This window comes from Ursus arctos, unplaced genomic scaffold, assembly GCF_023065955.2.
Source record: "Ursus arctos isolate Adak ecotype North America unplaced genomic scaffold, UrsArc2.0 scaffold_16, whole genome shotgun sequence".
In the NCBI taxonomy this organism is placed as follows: domain Eukaryota; kingdom Metazoa; phylum Chordata; class Mammalia; order Carnivora; family Ursidae; genus Ursus; species Ursus arctos.
This window is the reverse complement of record NW_026622830.1, coordinates 52,327,952-52,343,862: the sequence shown is the minus strand read 5'-3', so window position 1 is coordinate 52,343,862 and position 15,911 is coordinate 52,327,952. Positions and strand designations below refer to the sequence as shown.

Below are 15,911 nucleotides of genomic sequence, written 5' to 3'. Positions count from 1 at the left end.
GGGCAGTTGGGTAGAGCACCTAGAACATCTGCTCCGCTCTTGAGTGAAGATTACCAGAGGAAGTCTTATATTTGCCAGTATTTTCCAACCAAGTTCCAACTTCTCCTCTCGTCTCCCAGAGCCAGTTAAATACAAGCTACTGTTTCCTAAGCGTTCACTTTCCAAAGCAAGAATCATACACACCCTACAAATATTGCATTGAATGCCACACTTTTATTGGAAAAGTTCCTTTGCATGGGGATATTGGACACATTTCCAGGGGTCAAGGTTTCTAGAAGGTGGGGACTCTCTCATCAGGAACTCCTCTAATGTAGCTCTTATAGCTAAAGAAATGTTCACGGGGGAGGACTGCTAAAATCTGAGTTTATCAGTGGGATCACCACGAGTTTGGTCTCTGGAGTTTGGCTATTCAGGTCCAGAAACTCAGTGTTATCATGTCTGCTTGTGGTTTTCAGGCTCTGAGTAGCTAGCCCATACCAAACAACCCAATTCATAACAGACTTTATAAAAAGTCAGGCACAGTCAGAGCATTGGGAATTGGTAGTTCTTAAATGATATGCTGTACCTTCCAACAGTTTTCCCCTTGGTCACCATTAGACTTACGACAGGTGCACTGTCTCCCCACCTCCACCTTGGAAGTCCTAGATAAACACTGGCCATATCCTACTATCTTACTTGCCTTTTAATCAATCATCCAAGTCCCTCTTACTTTGTAGTAGGGAAAGTGTACTATAGCTAAGTCTATTCTACTGTTCTCATCCCAGCAATTCCTTCCTAAAAATACACCTGGGTCTTGTAACAGAGACTTGGAAAAGCCACTAGTACCACCATCAGCACTTTTATTCCCTACCCCTCAGGACAGCCTCCTTCCCCAGACTCCAAAGTCCAGTGGTCTCTATGTGTTTTCAAAAAGGCAGGGGACATTGAAGGGTGGTCACCAAAGGGTAGTCATGAGAATAACCAGGTGGAAATACGAATTCCTTTAAAGTTTGTGGAGAGCAAGATGGAGTCACTCATGTTGAGCAATACCTTATTTCAGGCAGTGATGCCAGCAACCAAGGGCATTGCAGCTAAGACCAGATATTGTCAAGATATTGCCAAAACCGGCAACAGCTAGAACTGACACCCAGCAGAACCAGAGGACATCTGCAAAGGCCCAAGACTCATTAAATCCTAAAAACGGAGGATTTTTGCAGCAAACTATCTAGATGCTGACCCTTTCATATCTGACCACATCACAAAGGCAGCTGCGCCCAAATGCTCCGCCTGATGGATCTCCGAACATCACAGATCTTCCACTACCTGAACATAATAAACAGCACGTGCCAAGAGCTGACCCGCGCCAGTCCGAGGCCTTATCTCACAGAACTGACTTCGTGTTTGGTTGGTTAACTTCCAATTCCCCTGTTCTGTCTTGTTTGTTGTGCAACTTGTCTTATGCTTTGCTTTGTGTGACGTGTAAGACGCCAAGTTAGCATGTAATGAAATGTCATTAGTTTGGAATCTTGAGCCCGCTTTATCATTATTGTCACCTTGCTTTATGACGGAATGAAGCGGGCATTGGGGAGAGACAGAACTTGCGTGTGCGCCGTCATAGCGTGCTCACAACCACGTTGCAAAAGGACTGAGGATCATGCCTAGCAGCAGTCACTCCTTGTTGAAGAGGCAGGCTTCCTCTGCTTCAGTGACCCAGGGCTTAATAATGCTGCCTCATCAGACCCGAGAGCTCCTTCAAAAGGCTCCCTTTTCCATTGTCAAGGTTGATATTTACAAAATAACTTCCATGGTAGATTAATGGTCATAATTCTTTTTGTGTGTGTGTACTGATTTATTGTCCACAAAGATGGAAGTGAGGGAAAAGGGGGAGACAGGAGGGGACCTACTCTCCCACTGGAACTCTGGGGCCCACTGAGGCTCCATTACTGGGGATTTCAGGGTGCCTAGCCATTGCAAATTCTTTCCCCATCAGAGGTCCCTGAAAGAGCCCCGTACGCCTGCTCCAGACCTGTTCATGCACACTAGTCCTCACACAGACACACACACACGGAGGCAATAAATATGTTCCATACCAAAAGTGCTCCCAGCCTGACATTTCAGGTGGGGCCCCGAAAGGGAGGTCTTGTAAGTGCTCAGTTTCTTCGGGGATGTGGGGGAAGAACTGGGGAGGGGAAGGGCCAGACTCTGCTATCTCCATTTCCTGGTTTGAGGCAATTGGGGTTTTCCCTGGAAGAGAGGGTGGGGAAACCAGCCATTTTTCTAAAGGCCCTGGGCTGCCCTTATCCAGCCAGAGCCCAGGATAGGGGCTTTCCCCCACCCTGCCTCAAATATTCTTGGACCCTCCAGGGGAGGGAGAAGCAGAGTGCTGTGCTTAAAGCTAATACTGATTTGGTTGGCAGCAGCAAGAGGACTGCCTGGGGCAGGGGAGGGGGCAGGAAGGGGGGCGGTGTCTCACCATCCCGGGGTGATGCTCACAGTAACTGGTTTTTCCCTGGCCAAGAAGGAGGGGGCAAGAGAGGCCAGCCCAGCAAGCGGGAGAAGTGCCTTTTAGCTGCATGGGGAGAAGCCCTTGGTACTCAGAAAAGATGGCCCCAACAGCTGGTCCCAAAAGTCCCCAGTCCCTAGCCTTTGCAGCCAGTGCCCCACGACTGAGCACTGGAAAGGAGGAATGATTCTCAGCAATGGGCTGCCTGGTCACTAGGCAACTCTCCAGCAACCGGGACGGTGGCCTTGGCGACCGCTCTGGTCCGCTCTGGTCCCCTCCGTCGCCAGGGCTCGGCCTCAGCAGCCTGGAGCCCAGCCCTTCATGACCGGGGTCTCGCCCCACCCGGCTCAGAGGCACATTGATCTGCTTGGAGAGCTCTCGCTCCAGGTCCAGGATGAGGGTGTCGAAGTCTTTGAGGTTCAGGTGCGGGTTGAAGGGCACCTCGAAGTCGTCGTCGAAGTCCACGGCGCCCGCTGGCTCGCCCACCTCCTCGTCCTCACCCTCGCTGTAGCTGCCGGTCACGTGGTCGTAGTCCGGCCTGGACAGAACGTCCTGCCTGCGCGGCAGGATGTCCAGTCCCCAGGCGCTCTAGTCACCCACTTAGCGGTTGTTCGGGGGCTCTCGGGGCCGCCCCGGCCGCGGGGCCGACCCACCACTTCGGGGCGGCGAACGGCAAGTGCAGCGGCGCCTGCCCTTTGGGCCGCAGGCATGGGGCGAGGTCCGGAGGCTCCGGGGGCCTGCGGGGATCTGGCCAGGCCTGCGGCAGGTAGTGCAGCACCTGGATGTGGCGCTTGAAGTCCACTGCGTTGGTGAGGCCCGGGCCGCGCTGGGGATCGGGGCCTGGCGGGCGCCTGGCGCGCAGGCAGCAGCAGAGGACCGAACCACATGGCCAGATTCTGCGGGGTCGTGCGGTTGTGGGCGTGGAAGGAGGAGACGAGGCGCAGGTTGTCCAGAAGTGTCAGCGTGGCCCTCTCCACATCATGAAATGTCATTAGTTTGGAATCTTGAGCCCGCTTTATCATTATAGTCACCTTGCTTTATGACTGAATAAAGCGGGTGTTGGGGAGAGACAGAACTTGCGTGTGCGCCGTCATAGCGTGCTCACAACCACGTTGCAAAAGGACTGAGGATCATGCCTAGCAGCAGTCACTCCTTGTTGAAGAGGCAGGCTTCCTCTGCTTCAGTGACCCAGGGCTTAATAATGCTGCCTCCTCAGACCTGAGAGCTCCTTCAAAAGGCTCCCTTTTCCATTGTGAAGGTTGATATTTACAAAATAACTTCCATGGTAGATTGATTAATGGTCATAATTCTTAACCCTTCTCTGTATCTATTCCTTTTGCCCTCCTCCTCTCACTCTTGGCTTAGCCTTGTGAGTTGCTTTGGCCAATAGGATAATGGCAAACATGACAGGCAGGCTTAAAAGTGCTTAAAACGGCTTGTGCGATTGATTTTGCTCACTTCTGCCCTGTGTCATCACCAGTAGAAGGACATGTCCAGGCTAGTCCCTGGTCCCAGGAAAAGGATGAGGAAAATATGGACCAGAGCAGAGTTACCTCAGTTGTCCCAGGAAAGGCCACCCTAGATCAGCCACGCTAGATCAGCCAAGATAAGGGATCTCAGCCAAGAGCAGCTAAGCCTGACCCAGATTGGATGAACCCCATAGGCCTGTGAGCTGAATAAATGTTTATTGTCGTAGGCCACTGAAGTTCTGTGGTGGGTTGCCACGCAGCACTGTGGTGATATAGATAAATGATATGCCCTCTTCCTGACTCTTCTGGAGCTCCATCTATGCTCCTGCCTGCTCACCAGCTGCAAGGAACTAGTTACAAGTCCAGTACATTTTACAGTGCTTCCTGTAATATGGAATGAATCAAAAGTTAATGTCTCAAGTCAATTTCTGTTGACTTGCGTATCTCAGGCTTCCTTGGTGCTTTTCCTATGGATATTCGCTTAATTAATCTGTAAATACCTCCCGATGTCCTTTGTGGAGACAAACTCGGAATTTTCTTTCCTTGTTGCCAGCACCCCAACCCTTGGAGCTTCTTCTTCTGTCTGCCTCGACCTCTGGAAGACCATTCTCCCCCCCTTCTTGTCACCTACATTTCTAATCCTTGGTGAGAAAAACAATCCCTGTCAGGCCAGTCATCTTCGGGGTGGGGGGCAAAAATCTCTTTATCATGTAGAAACAAGGCTTGTTTAGAGTCACAGGGATGAGCCACAGAGAGTCACAAGCTCAAAGAATTTTAGAACCGAAGGATGTTAGAGATAAGCCAGTGGATGCAGTGTGTGGCTTTGTCCAGCTGAGGAGATAAGTCTTCAGGATTTGTTAGTTCCAGATCCTTGGGGCCACCAGCACACACCTTCTCTGTTTCAGTTACTTATTGGCATGTGACAAATCATCTCCAAACTTAGTGGTACACTCCAACACCTTTCCGTTTAACCATTCACAATCCTGTAATTTGGGTAAGGCTTGGCTAAGACAGTTCCTCTCTGCTCTACATGGCTGATAGGTTTGACTAGGGCTCAAGGGTGTCCTTGCAAGATGGCCCCGCTCTCAGGGCTGGGAAGTTGGTGTTAACTATTGGCTTGAAGCTCAGCTGAGGCTGTTAGCCAGGAGCTTCAGTTCCTTTCTAGGTGGTTGCTCCACGTGGCTAGATTAGACATCTCAAAGGGTGGCAATCTCCAAATAGTCAAACTTCTTACATGGTGACTGGCTTCTTCCAGTGTGCAAAAATGAAAGCCAGCAGGCGTTTTTAAGGCTTAGAATGGAAACTGGGACCCTGTCACTTCCTCTATGTTCGATTGGTTAAAGAAGATTCCAGAATCAGCTCAGATTCAAGAGGAAACGAAAAATACAGGGGTATAAACACTGGGACTGTGGTTCGTTGAGAACGACCATTGTGAAAGATTAGCCCACTCTCCTTCCAGCTTTTACTAAAAATTGAGCTTCCACTGACCTTTCTAGCCAGCAAATAATGTGGTTAAGGTGAACATTGGCCCAGGAATCAAGACACCTGAACTTCTTACCTAGCTTGACTATTAATTAACTTTAGAGATTTGGAAAAGTGACCTGACTCTGAAGTTTGCCTGGATAAACTCTAAATTAGCCTCTGGTTCTAAAGGCAGTAAAGTCTTGGTAAGTTTTAGTTCCCGGGCAAGCCTTTGCATTCTCCTTCATGAGTCTTTCCCACTCTTTTTGAACTGGTCTATCTTGATCTCCAGCTGCCAGGAGACCAACCAGGTCATTTATTTACTTCTTATGCTCTGCTGATCTAAGTCCTTCTGATTCGTCCTTTTGACCTGCTTCTTGTGAGCTGGATGACCTTGGGCCAGCCACACAACTTCTCTTAGTCTAGATGAAATGGGGATGAGAACCCCAGCTTCACGGGCTGTGCTGAGGATTGAATGGGAGAAGGTGCACAAAATTGCTTTGCAATATGGTACTGGGAGGAGATGGCATTGTCCAGCCCCCCTAATGCCACCAGCACATGTTGGATTCAGGTAAATGTTTCCATCCCCAGGTCTGGGGACAACCAACCACTAACCAACTTTGGTTCTTATTTTTCCTTTTTATAATGAGGGAATACACCTGTCAGTCACATTTTACTCTCAACATGTTCTATGACTCCCGGATTTCCTTGCTGATGACACTCGACAATTAGGTGAAATTATTTCGCCTACAGCTATAGTAGGCAATATCCCACCCAGGGCTGAGGTGGAGCAGGGCAGAATTATACAAAGGTAAAGTAAACAAGGGGCTTCTCTTAATACTTTCTGAAAGTTAAAAATAAAAACAGCTTCATATTTATTTTGTAAGCTGTCATCTTTGGAGAGTTTACCCAACCAGATAGTGAGCACCTCAGGAACAGGGATCTTGTCCTTTTTTTTTTTTTTTAATCTCTATCTATTCAGTGAATAAATGCCCATCAGAAAGAAACTCAGCAAATGCTTTGTAAATAAATGAATGAATGAGAAAAGCCTCAGATTGTGAAAAGGCTCAAAAAAAAAGGGGGCTTATTATTTTGATTGTTAAAATGAATATTTAAGTGACGGAGAAAAATGTCAATTGGCATCTTTTGGATAGATTATTTAAACCAAACCTTTCACACTGCAGGGCGTTACTTTGTTGTTTTGTGACTGTTATAGCGAAATTATTAATTTGATTTATTATAATCTGATTTATAATCATCTGAATTATGACTATAACTTTTGAGAAGACCCATAAAGTATTCATGGCTTTGGTCTTACAGGAATCAGAGGAAGTAAAATATGCCCTGAAACAAACTGCTGAGTCACACATTATGTCCTTTCCCTTAGCCCGCATTCCTAATCCGGTATCATTGACCACCGGGAAAAGAGCAATATTTCACCTGGTATGATGGCGGCATCAGTGAATATGCCCCTCCTTCCCGAGGAGTACTTGTAACAAATGTGTGAAATAAAGGGTTCTGGGATATTACTTCGACCTGTTTTGATGGTGTTCAGATTCGATTATGTAAAACCACGAGAAACCACAGCTGAGTAAACCTCTCCTATTCAACACATTTAGAAATCAAGTGTGCACAATCTTAGCAAGCAGAATTGCCTTGTTTGTATTTTCTCGGAGTAGAGGAGAAAAGAAAAAAATAATAATCATCATTGAACAACATTTTTGTACCAAGCATTGTGTTCAATTCTTTTTATACTCATTTACTCCTTAGAATAAATAGCCCAACGTGAGTTTTTCTCCATTTTATAGATGAAGAAAACTGAGGCTTGGAGAACTGAGTCAACCCATTTCAGATTACACAGCTAGTAAGGGGGAAGGACTGAGATTCAGAGCCTTTGCTTTTGCTGTCTTCCCATCCTGCTTCTACAGAGTCAAAAGAAATTCACTTGTCTCTTCCAGCTTTGGCATCATCACCTTTTACTCTCATTTGGCCCTCTGTTTTTATAAGGCTACAGGAACATACACCCATTATTGCAACCCCTACATTATGCCGAGTACAACCACAAGCACAAACTTGGGTGGCAACCACACAAAACCACACCAGAATGCTTCTGGTGATCTTCACACAGCCCATTGCATTTTCCCCCTTGCCCCGCCTGTGGTGTGCTCATCTCCTTTCTCCAGTTCAGGTGTCACCTCCTCCAGGAAGCCTTCTCTGATACTCCCCTCATCTCTAGTGCCCAGTCCTCCTGGTATCTCCCAAAATGTCCTGCATGCATTGCTCTTATTACTTATTATTATCTAGTTAGGTGTCCATCTCCCACATTAGACTGTGAGCTCTCTGAGGTCAGGGCTACATCTGGCTTCTCAGCTAGACTATGACTACTCTGGGGATTGAGACTGTATCCTCATTCTATTTGTAACTTCATTGCTGTGTATAAACTAGCACAGAGTAGGGACTCAGTTAAGTCTATTGATTGGATCAAAAAGATTACCAAAAAGGACTTTAAAACATGATAAAAGTGTGGCTCATGGAGGGGTTCTTCAATTCAGAGAAAAGAAGGATAATAAAAACATAGTAAAAAGGATAATATAAAAGGAGGTACTTAGTAATGTTCCCTGTGGCATTTGAATTCTTCAAATGTTTTGGCTACACAGAAACAACATGATTCAATTCTTTGCAATTAGTCACTATGATGATTTTAGTAATTGCATAATTCACACATATCCTATATCTTAAGTGACATCAGTGGTTCCCCAGTTAAAATTTGGGGAAAAAACTATCAAATGTAAGTCTTCCTTAAAGATTTACTGACAGCAGTAAACTGTGTCTTCCATCTTGTACTAAAGTACAGATCTTAATTATAAATCATTTTCATATTCCAGGGCATATGTTAATTTATGTCAAACAAATCATCGCTTATGATTCACTTTGTTCTTGTTTTTGTTATGGTTCACTCTTTACTGTTGTTGTTATTTTAGCTGCTCAGCATCCAAAATCCCTTCCTCCAATAATACGCTCCATTGTGCTTTGGGGGTATGTCCTATCTTTATAGTCTTGGTATACAAGTGAATTAGCTAGAGAGATAGCACCTCAGATTTTCTGACCCAGGGCAGCCAGGTGGGTGGACACATGCGCTAGGCACCCAGCTAAGGCTTAGCCAACCGGACGTTCTTGAGACTTTGAGTTTGAAGATGAGCAGGACGGTGGGAGGTCTTTCCTTGTCACGGAAGCCTTGGTATGCTGACCCATGTGCTCTGCTCTACGACTTGTCCAGGCCTCCCAGAGCTGCCTTGGTATCTAATTTTCTAGTTATTTTCCAAGCCTGGATCTCCAATCTCCCATTGATTTTGGGAGCCTGGTATTCTTTGGATGAATCATCTTTACCTAAATAGCCAGTCAATTTTTGTTGCTTAAAACTGAAAATGCTGTCTGAGACATCAGGTAAAAGCTTTCTCCATTTAGGACATATGTTTACATGTAGATTAGCAAAAAAAAAAAAAAAAAAAAAAAATTGTATTCTTGTTTTGTGGTTAATAGGCATTATTGTTCTCTAAGAATTATTTTGAGATTCATTTTTCTGAAAATTATAGGAATGTATAAGTAAAACTGTGTGATGGGTTTCTCCATTTTGAATGAATAGTTTTTGTTGACATTCTATAATCTACATTCATTTTTAGAAAATCTAGCACCTGGTTCTAAGTTAGGGAGTAAATCTCATCTAATATTAAACCTAATGGTGGCCTTTTGTGTATTGGGGGAAGAGGTGAGGTAATGAGCACATTTTCACAGGTTTCTCACCTATGAAACTTCATCTCTCTCTAGCCTTTGTACATCATCCGTCTATTCAAGTTGTATTTACTGTTTACATAGTTTCCATGATTCCTGATTTTTCCAACATTATCATTCAAAGATATGGGTTTTTTTTAATTTATAAAAGTTCTTCTGATACTTACTTATGGGCTTATATTTTTCTAATGTTGACGTGTTTCCACGATTCACCATGGAAATATTAATACTATTCTGACGATTAAAAACATGAAAATATATCCAAAGCAAATGACATTGTGGTTGAAATGCACAGCTGTGAATACATCTGCTCGACTAAATTTAGAGAAACGATTAGGTTCTTTTCCCTTAAGGCATTGCTTTGTTATCGCGCATCCATCAGACATATCAACATGGCTAGTACATTTTCAAAAACTTTTTCAAGTCTGTCCTGAAGTGAAATTCTCATATAAAATGATTTATAGTCAAGTTCAAAGGTAAGTATTAGATCTCTTCCTTTGACAGATATTTGGAAAGAAAAGAAACTATTAGGAAATGTTTTTGGAGGAGAAGAAAATCTATTTCCAGTGTCTACAGTAATACATCCTCTGGAAAACGAGGACATTGGGTTTCTTGTTTCGTAAGTGTTGAGTTTGGCATTTCATTCTCACAGAGGGGCGTCCCTTCTTCCTTAGGGATTTTAGATAGGTGCGGGTTCTCAGGGGCACGACATACATATCAAATGAATTCAGCATTTCAGGGTAAAAGCTGATATTAGAGAAAAATTGCATTTATTAGGTCGTAGCTTTTTGTTTTTTTAAAGAAACTAAGAATGCAAAAGTCGAATGATCAATAAAAATAGTCTGTGTCCCTGGGGTGCCCAGGGGCTGGCTCTCCGGGGCAATAGCATTCAAATGAAGATGCGCAGTATGTCTGACGCGCTAAGAGATCTGACTCCTGAGCACAGGCACCGTGAGCTCATCTGATAGGAGAATCTGCAGCTGGACGTTGAATTTTCCCATATACTAGAATTAATAGAATATTTATCACAACTGGGATTAATGTGCAGGCACAAGATATTTTAGTCAATCTGAAAAAACCCCAAATCCTTCCAAACTGAAGAGAGAGATACACACACAGACACAGAGAGAGAGAGCACAAGTGGGGGGAAGGCAGAGGCAGAGGGAGAAGCAGGCTCTCTGCTAAGCAAGGACCCCGGGACCATGACCTGAACCAAAGTCAGACACTTAACTGACTGAGCCACCCAGGCACCCCGGAGTTCTACATTTTCATCGGTAAGTAAAAGCTAGGTGTAATGGATGAGATTAATTTAATGCACGGATACCTGTTTCTAATACTACCAAGTTTTGACAGTGTCACATATTTACTGTATGTTGTCCTTTATCTCTTCATTTATTTAGTTGTTCTGCCCCTCAACTAGATTGAAAGCCTTGGAGGACAGGAGACTGCATCTTATACATCTTTTTATCTCCAAGTTTTAGATTCATGCCTTGCACATAGCAGGTCCTCAATAAATGTTCGATGCCAGTGGCAGGTTGTTGTATGATAGACAATTTGAATTCCCTAAGCAAGTGCATCCTACTTTTTTCAATCAAAGATATCTTCTAAGGGGATGGGGCAGCGAATACTCTGACGTACTATGTGCAACCAGGTACAGGCTAAGTACTGTGACAAAGGCACTCAAAATGCCTTAAAAGAAAAGGCTAGTTCTCTCTTGCAACAGTTTTGGAGGGTTTGTGGCCCTTTTTGAGATGTCATCTGGGGACCCAGGCTGGCATCATCTTGAGTGTGGGGCTTCCATATCTAGATCCGAGATTCATCCATGTTATTGGGTTTATTAGTAGTCCATTCCTTTTTAGAGCTGAATAATATTCCTTTGTATGAATACATCCTGGTTCTATCAATGCTATTTGACAACTCTAAAAATAGAGAGGCTCTAACAACTAGAAGATATGTTTTTGCTTGCCTGGATGAGATAAACAGGACTATTTTAGCTTTCATTCCATTTTATTTAACAAACTTTAAGTGAGTGCTTCTAGAGGCCATATATTATGCTAGTTATGAGAATAAAAAGCTATGTAAATCTCTGGCTTTTCCCCCAATTTACAGATTCCCCTGAATGAGAAAAAGTTGTGTTGTCCCAATTGGATGGAAAGCATATGATTTTAAACAGCCAGCTTAAGTACTCGCTCCAATGCTGTCAAAATTTGGAGCATCAAAGGATCCAGATGCCAGTAAATAATCCTACAGATCTCTTGTAAGGAATCTCCAGGCCATTTTCCATCTCAAAGCTTTGCTCCAGGTTACAGGCTCGTAGCCTTACAAAACATACCAGTCTGAGAGTCAGGTCCCTCAGGTTCTGGTTCTGCTACTGGATTGCTATGCAGCCTTGCACAACACAGAGAACATGCACTTCCTGCAAAGCAAGACACAAGATCCTAAAGAGCCCTCTGAGCAAGGGACCCGAATACCCCAAGTGAAGCTGGACCCCACAAACCAAGGGGACTGGCTGGACTCCTCACCCAGCGTCTAGGGATGTCCTTCCTGACGCCAAACCCATTTATTTTAGGGTGAAATTGGACCTCTGGTTTTAGTGTGGTCAAAGGGACTTCCCTCCTTGGTGTGAATCTAGAAGTCAAAAGGCAAAATAGTTTTCATTTTAAAAGCCTTGAAATTTTCTTACTGAGATGTTCTTGTTCAAGTGATACTAGAGGAACCTCGGTTGGTAGAATGGACCAAGGGGTGAAGCTTTGGGAGCACTGGGCCTCTCCGGGGGTGGGGATGGGGGTGGGGGTGCGGGGTGAGGGGAGTGGTCAGAGGCCATCCAGCCTTTGGGGGACACCGGAAAGGTAAGTCACCGCGCCTCGCTCCCTGGAGAACTACATTTCCCTAAAGGCCGTGCGGCACACAGCAAGTTGAGGAGGAATGACGTGCTCAGACCCAGCCCATTTACTTCCATCGTGCCTAAGACACACCACCCTGATTGGAGGGCTCTGTCGCTATGCATCCTGGGACTTGTAGTACAGCGTGTTCATGCTCCAAGCTCCTTTGTGATTCGCGGTGCCGACTCTGCGCTCCAGGCGCGCCCTCGCGAGGCGGATCCAAATCGCGTGCGCGTGCGCCGCGCTCTTAGGGCCGACCGGCGCCCCCCGCGGGGCGGGGCCGTAGTTTCCGCGCCCACACCGCCTTCCTGCCCCGCCCTTCGCCGTACCCGGCCCGCCCCTCCTTCCTGGAGCCATAGTTGAAGCGGCGGCGGAGGCAGCGGTGGCAGCCCGGCGGGGGGCGGCGAGTGGCCCGCGCGCCACACGCACCAACCCAGACAGTATGTAGTGATTAGCACAGGGCAGGCGCCTCCTGCCCCGCCGGCGGGTCCCGGGTTCCCCGCAGCGGGATGTTCTCTTGAAGGAGCCACGGATGTGTGAAGAAGTCCCCCCAGAAGGTGCTGGTCCCCAAGAAGGACGTGCTGACGCGCTTGAAGCACCTGCGGGCGCCGCTGGGTGAGGAGCGCTCTGGGGCGCCCGGCTCGGGGGCACCTGCCCGGACGTGGGCAGACGAGGGTCGGGCCTGGGATGCGGACGGTATGGGGGTGGGGTGCGGTGGGGGTGGCGTGAGACCCTACTTTCCCGGCCCAGCATTGTTCCACGACAGTGGGCACTCTGGCCCTGGGGCTTTGCCCTGTCGCCCAGAGTGTAAACTTACCCCGGATTCACGCCGGGTCACCTCGAGGCCGGCCAAGCCTTGACTCTCCCCTCCCCACCAAACCTGCACTCCAGGTGCTCCTGGGCCACACACGCACACACACACACTGAACTGTCACCTCCCCTCTCGTTTTTTAACTTTAATTTTTGACTCTGACGCCCTAAGTGACTGAGTCTCCAAGTGTTCCCACAACAGACTTAATTGAACTGTCATCTCTTTTGTGGGCCCCCTGTCCTTAAATTTTATTTTTACTTTTGAGTCGGAGTTTTCAAATACACTGAGCCTCGGAGCGCTCCCAGGATAAATTTAATTTAGCTGTCATCTCTCTTCCTATGCTCCTCTTTTTATTTTTATTTTTATTTTGGGTCTGGCTGCTTGGGTTTCTTCGTGTCCTTGGTGTGACGTGGGTTCCTCCTGTCGGAGGAAGGGGTGGCTTTCCTGGGTTCAAGGAGGCGGCTGCTTCTTTATTGCCAGGATGGCAGTGATAGTTATTTGCCTTCTTTCGTTTTTATGGACTGCGGGGTGGAGGTTCTGTGGAGCCCAGGGGGGCCCGCTGTTAACCTGAGATGAAGCTCATCCTTGTGGCTGTGAAGTGTCCACGAGGCTTCCTGTCACCTGCTGCATGTGATCTCTGCCTTGCTGAGCTGTGTTTTGTTTTCTATTTTCTTCCCTACTTAGCCTTAATTTTTGTGAAGGACCAAACACCTGTGCTGTCTGTAGTGTTTTGAGGGGCTGAGAAAAGGACACCTTGTTTCTTCTAGATGTCTTTTTTATTCTTAAAATGAGGAAAAAGCATCTGATTTAGGACACATAGTCTTAATGTGTCTGTCACTTGAAGAAATATGACATAAAAGAATTCATTTTATATGTGAGAATTTTAAATAAAGATCTTGCTCATGAGATTGAAAGTTGCCAATTATTTCTATTTGTACTCTGCGAAGTACCTCTGAGGAAACACACACACACACACACACACACACACACACACACACACACACACACGGTTTTGCCAAGTTATTCACAGTCTCGGATTCCTTGAGATTTACACTATCTTGTTCAGTTTGGAATGAAATGTAAATTAATTACTTACTGTTAAGAGGGATTAGTTTTAGTTTTCAAGACTTTTGAAAGTGAAGTGTGGTGTCCTTGGTAAACTGCAGCGTCTCCTCCCTGTAGTAAAATCTCATGCACACACAGGTTGTGTTGTGCAGAGTTCTTAGTAGTGACTGATTAACACCTACTGCAGGGACATTTTTGATAGAGGAAAGTTGAACAGTATTTTAAAGCATTTGATGCTCTGGGACTTTTTCTGTGCTAGAGAATTCAAACTTTTGTCCTCGGTCTGCAGGATTAAGTTCGCTCCATTTTGTAAAGGCAGAATCAATTAAACCTAGATCAGTTTGGCTTCTTAGAGATGCACAGTACATTGTTACCATTCTGCGAAAGTAGTTCGTTTTCAAGGCTCTGTAATTGTGGTTTCACTTTAAGGTGCAGTATCTTATTTTGAGGAACTTTCTTTTTTCATTTCATTGAGCTCATTATGACTTCAGTTTTGTACCATAGAGAGGTTCTTTGATATTAGGTTGTTTTTTGTGGATGCATTTGTTTGTGGAATGACCCAGTGTACTTTATTTTTGCAATCTTTATCCGTAGGGACTACGTTTTTGTCAATGTGTCTGAAGAATTCTAGTCATGTCTAACGTAAACTAACGCTAACAACTGTGGTGTAAAGACTTTAAACAGTTCATTAAGGTCCTAGTTCCTGACACGTAATATACACTATTTATTTGCTACTTAAAAGTCTATGTAGAAAAAATGGCCTCCTGATCTGAAAGACAGGAATTAGCCAAGATCAAGAAAACTATTTGAAGGAAATGAATGGACATTATTGTTGTATTTTTATTTGCATATTTATGTAATACTCTTGCTTTTCACCTGTTTCGTCTTCAAGCGATAATAAAGATGTTCTTTTTTACATACAAAGATGATACCATTGATCTGGATTTGCAGCCTGTGGCTGCATCACTTTGGCTGGTTACTTAGCCTGTCTTTGAACCTCGGTTTCTTTACACTGTCAAATGGGTATGGTAATGTCTACCTTGTAAAGGTTATTCCAAGTATAATGTATAAACTACTTCAGCTTTCAGCAGGCATGTAAAGTTTCCTCTGCCATTGCTTGCATCCCATCATTAATAGGATAGGACAAATTTTGATAGGTACTTTCCCACACCACCCTTTATATTTTGATAATTGCTATGAATTTGTTCTCTCTTTATAGAAATTAGTCTGTGTTTAAGACAATCGGCTGAGAGATACACATTCATGGTAATGGCTCCAGTTAGAACTTGCTTAGCTACTTTAATCTGGCTACATATTGTAGATTGGCCTGAAATTATTAACTTTATTTGACAAGGAGGGAGACTGAGGCACAGACAGACCTTACATGGGGCCAAGCTACAGACTAAATGGCCTATATGTATTGTGTTAATTACAGGTAGAACAAAGAGCTATTAGGTCCCCTGACTTCCATTTCTCCCTGCATAGTTGAAATCATCAATGGAAGAATAAATGAGTAAATAAAACAAACCAGAAACCAAAAAAAATTCTGTGCATTGCTATCTTGCTCCAGCAAAGATTACATGCTTAATTAAAAGTTGGGTACCCACTACAAATCCCCATATAGAAATGGTATTGATGTAGCAAGAAGAATTGATGTAATAGTAAGCATATAGTATGGTATGTAATTAGATAGTGGCTTATATGTTGGACTCCATTATAGGGTTTCAAGGGATCAAAAAAGATCATTAAGAATGGCACAAACAGAAGGGCGTCTTGAAGGAGTTTTACTCGTGCTGGTCCCTGAAGGATGGCTAGACTACTGAGCCACATGTGTAACTTACAATTTTTTAGTAGCCCCATTTAAAAAAGTAAAAAGAAACAGGTGAAATTAATTTTAATAATACATTTTATTTAATCCTGCAGATCTAATCTGTATCATATTAACAGGTAAT

At 44.9% G+C, this 15,911-nt stretch overlaps 1 long non-coding RNA gene across 1 annotated transcript in view; it reads left to right on the top strand.

Moving 5' to 3' along the window:
- Nucleotides 1–15,911, top strand: part of LOC125281936 (uncharacterized) — an 80,493-nt gene that overhangs the window by 33,283 nt on the left and 31,299 nt on the right. Inside the window, exon 6 of the long non-coding RNA XR_008959503.1 lies at nucleotides 1,040–1,383. This is a non-coding gene — a long non-coding RNA (uncharacterized LOC125281936). The remainder of the gene's footprint in view (nucleotides 1–1,039; nucleotides 1,384–15,911) is intronic.